The sequence below is a fragment of the Condylura cristata genome, unplaced genomic scaffold (assembly GCF_000260355.1).
Source record: "Condylura cristata isolate star-nosed mole 26May11 unplaced genomic scaffold, ConCri1.0 scaffold00019, whole genome shotgun sequence".
In the NCBI taxonomy this organism is placed as follows: Eukaryota; Metazoa; Chordata; class Mammalia; order Eulipotyphla; family Talpidae; genus Condylura; species Condylura cristata.
In genome coordinates this window covers 1963221-1967765 of record NW_004567120.1, presented here as the reverse complement: position 1 = coordinate 1967765, position 4545 = coordinate 1963221, and the positions used below count along the sequence as shown (strand labels likewise).

The 4545-nt window shown below is 39.1% G+C and overlaps 1 pseudogene; it reads left to right on the top strand.

The window, feature by feature from the left end:
- The first annotated feature begins 2255 nt into the window (after positions 1-2255).
- On the top strand, positions 2256-3709 carry LOC101631129 (annotated as a pseudogene).
- The last annotated feature ends 836 nt before the right edge of the window (positions 3710-4545 follow it).

Below are 4545 nucleotides of genomic sequence, written 5' to 3'. Positions count from 1 at the left end.
ATACTATTTTGTTCCTTATTAAAATTTGCTGTTTCATTTTAATTCAGTTTTCATATATGTCCTTTTTTATGCTATACGGAGTTTTATGAGGTTTGTGTATTATAATTTACATAGTTTTTTCCTGTTGTGCCAAATACCATTTCAAATATCATCAGTAAGAAGTTGACTGACACTTTCCCTCATTCCCTCCTAAGTACAGTGTTAAGAATGAGATTTAGAGCTACAAATTTGCAGATCATTTCACAGATTAAAATCAAAATAGTCATGATTCTCAAAGACAACTGTTTCCATTTGAAAACTACTGTGATGTAAAGTTATTCCTTCTCCAAGAATTTCAGTTCAAGTATGTGGCCTCAAGAATGAGTAATTTTAAAGTTTAGTTAAGGACTCAGCCGCCCATTTGTCTCCCTCCTTATGTTCCGAGACAGAAATTCAACTAAGTTCTTGATCCATATCATCCTGAGTAAACCTATTCTGACTGAATTTTCCCTTAGCTAATGGGTACTGTGCCCCACATCCCCCCAAATCTTATCTCATTAATTATTTACTCCTTTGGTTTTCAACCCATGGCTTCATTGCTGTGCTTGCTTATGATTTATTTCTTCTTTCCTTTCCCCACCCCAGCTGTTTTCCAGCTAAGTGCTCCTAAGATTATCAGTATTGGACATCACTTTTGGTACAGGACCAATTTAAGAATACTTTCAAATTCTCTCTGGCAAGTATTGCAGTATTCTTGAGATCAATAGGACCAGGACCGAGCTGCAATTTCCCGACTTGTGTTAGTAAATTGCCTTTTGACCTCAGCAAGATGACAACAGATAAGGATCCTTGCTTTGCTCCTAAGAGGAATATCTAACTGTTGACCATAGGGGCACTCTGCCAATGGGCGTGAGTGAAATTGGAACAGAAATTAATATAGACCAGCAAGGCCTGTGACTCAGCTAGGGGACTTGGGGAGGAGAGAATGAACCAGGGTATGGTACATTGGTACATACATTTTACTCAGGGAAGCCATGTAAGGAGGAGCTGGGGCTTCTTCACTCAGAATGGGTCCCCAGCAAAAGACATTGCTCTGGACTGTATTGCGGCTGCCCCCAGCCCCCACCCCCAACACACAGGAACTGATACAGGCCTCATAAAGTGTGCTGACAAAATCCAGACTCCAGAGTATCAGATCTGGAACCTCAAAGAGGAGAAATATTGGCAGTGCCACAAATATGAGCTAGCTTGCCCATTCCCTCAACACACCCTGATGACTCATCAATTGCAAAAGCAGAACTCAGTACCTATGAAAGTCAATTGATGCAGAAAAAAATCTAAAAATCAACTAATACTAAAGCAAGAACTGTGGGAAAAGTAAAAATAGTTTAACTGTCTAGTCTACCACTACAGATATTTCATAAAAAAATAAAACAGGACAGTTTAAAGCATCATGAAGGGTAGACAAAAGAAAAATCACAGGGAATACAGGATAACACAGGGGAAAAACATTCTAGACTTTAACTAAAAAGAAATGCAAGATTATATCTCCATATAAGATAGATTACAAAATTCTCATAACACAGAAAATCAGAGAGAGGAAAAAACACAGACAAGCAAGTCAAAGTGGTAAGAGACTCATAAAAATCAATCAAATAGATAAAGCAAAATTCAGAAAAAGCAAATGAATTAGCTCAGAAATAAGATTAATGACCAGAAACTAGACATTGAAGATTTAAATGATAAAATAACACATACAAAAATGCATAAAGATCAACCAGTGAAATGTAAGATTATAATGAAAGTTATGGAAGCAGAATAAATCAAATATAGAATCAATGAGTGGCCTCAAAGATAGCAATGCACATAGGAACCAGATGAAGAGGAGAAAAACCAGTTGTTAAAAAAATGAAGATGCATTTGAGAAAGATCTTATTCCATTAAAAAAGGCAACCTAAGGATAATGGGTAGCACAAAAGAGAAAAGGGGAACAGAGCTTATTCAAGGAAATAATAGAGGACAGTTTCCCAGGTTTGGGTGAAAGAACTGAATGTATAAGTCTATGCATCTCAAAGAACATCTAGAAATCTAAAATAAGTGATATATACATCAAGTCACTTAGTACTTAAAATACCAAGAGTTCAAAGCAAAGAAAGCATAGGGAATGTGGCTAGAAGAATTCAGCAGATAACTAATAAAGACATTCCCATCAACAGATTACTAGATTACTAAGACATTTCCATTCCCATGCAAAAGCACAGCAATCAGATAATGGAATGACATTCAAAGTATCAAAGATAAACACTGCCAGTCAAGAATACTATCCTGGGAACCTCTGCCTGCTGCCGCTGCTGCTCTTCAAACTGTTCTTTGTGGTTCACGTAGGCCCTGCCACAGCGCTGATGGTCCATGGGTTCCAGAGGAGCCAGCAAGAACTCTCTTTCTGGAAGCTGATGGTGGCCAAGACACACTGTGAAGTTCACAGATGTGGAAAAGTTAGCTGATGAATTGTACACACTGTCTCTTCCTGAAATGATGTTTTGTTTTTTTTTTTTAAAAGATTTATTTATTTATTCATATAGAACTGGGGTACAGGCCAGAGATGCAGAGGGTGAGGGAATTCACCAGGGACAGAGTGGGGAGCAGAACAGGCAGATCGAGGAAGTACACTGCTGAGGGGAGCAGCGGGCGGGTCAGGAGGTCTGCCACGCCATGTGGATCTCCTCCAGGGATCGAACTCATGCGGAAGTGGCTTAAGCTTCTTACTGCAGTGCTTTAACCCGCTGCGCCACCAGGAGGGCCCCCTAAAGTGATGTTTTAAGAATCCAGCATAGCTCTGGTTTTGGGATTGAGTTCAATACTAGAGATTCATTAAGACGTGCAAACAACTACACAGAGTGCTTAAAGTAGCCTGTGTTGAGGAGTGACAGGGAAGCGGGACTGAAGGTGAGCACTCCAAAGAGCTTACTAAGCCATATGATTGGACCTATACAAGAGATTATGAGGGAACGTTACTTGGAAAGGTTGTACCTACAGCATATCATATAGAAACAAAAATAGAAAGCCAGAGGACAGATTAAGGTTTTTGAAGTTCTCTTGTTTAAGGATGAACTTCCTGATCACGGAGTTTCAAGACTGTTATTGAAAAACAGCAATGCCAGTAGCTTTCCTGATGTTGCAGTTTTTATTGAGAATTGAAGGAGTGCTTATCAGAATGAATGACACAAGACCTTGCCATGAGGCCAACGAGACCTACATGTGTTATGAGAATATGAACAAAATTGCTAATTTGATGCATGTTTCACTTTCCATCTACATAGAAGAAATCGGATGGTATCAGGGAAACTGAACAAACTGCTAAGAAAAAGACAAAGCTTGTAGGCAAACTATAGATCTGAGGCATTTTTCAGGGGAGGGGGAGAAAGACAGGTCAAATGAGAGGAGGGAAAAGCACAAGGAACTATAGTGACAGTTCATGGGTGATGTATTGATGGGAATTTAAGGGGACTACATCTGAGGGGAGAAATCAAATACTGTACAAAAATGAACAGTGATGTAAGAAAATTAATTTCTTAAATTAAAAACAAACAGAAAAGTGCAAAAAAAAAGTCATGCAAAAGCACAGTATTTACCAATAAAAGAAGTTGTTTGTAACAAGCTATTATTTCCTGAAAGAATTGATTCTTATCCTCCAGACTCACAAGACAGTACACTTGTGAATAGAATGTAATACAACATGTGGAGTCTAACTGGAGTTTCTGGCTATTTGAAGGCTTTTTTATGAGACTTAATTGCCCTTAAAGGAAAAAAAATAAGATTGTTACAGGTAGTTTCCATTCAAGTGCTGCTTGTATTGTATCTTCAAATATATATTGCAGATTTATTTTTACTGGAGTTAAATTTGGATTTCTTTTAAAGATTTATTTATTTAGGCATACTGAACTGGGATGCAGGTCAGAAGTGCAGGAGAGGCGAGAGGATTCACTAGAGACAGAATGGGGAGCAGAACAGGTAGATCTACTGAAATACACTGCTGAGGGGAGCAGCAGGCCGGACGAAGTCTGCTACGCCATGCGGGACACCTCCCTGGCTGAAGATCTAACTTATGCTGAAATAGCTGTGAATAGCTTCATAGTGTTGTGCTTTAACCTGTTGTGCCACCAAGGGGGGCTCTAAATAAGGATTGTAAACTTCCACAAAGTGGGACCTCACTAGTAGAGGTGTTCACACATCTCCTGGTGCACACATCTCCTGCATAGTGGACTGAATCTGCCTCCTTCACTAGTCACTGCCTGTGGGGAGAGTAACTGAAATCACTGAATGGCAAAACCTTGTGACTTTCATAGGATCCTTTTTTGGTGAGGGTTCTTTGGCTGTTCTGGGCATTTTGTGGTTATATATATATATATATATTTTTTTAATTTTATAATAGTTTATTTTTACATATTTTTGTGCATTTTTCCATCTCAGTTGCATTCCCCTTGGGTTTCCCATCACCAAATCACCCATATGCCATCACCATAGTCCAGTGCATTTCCCTCCCCCCACTGTTTTTGATCCCATTCC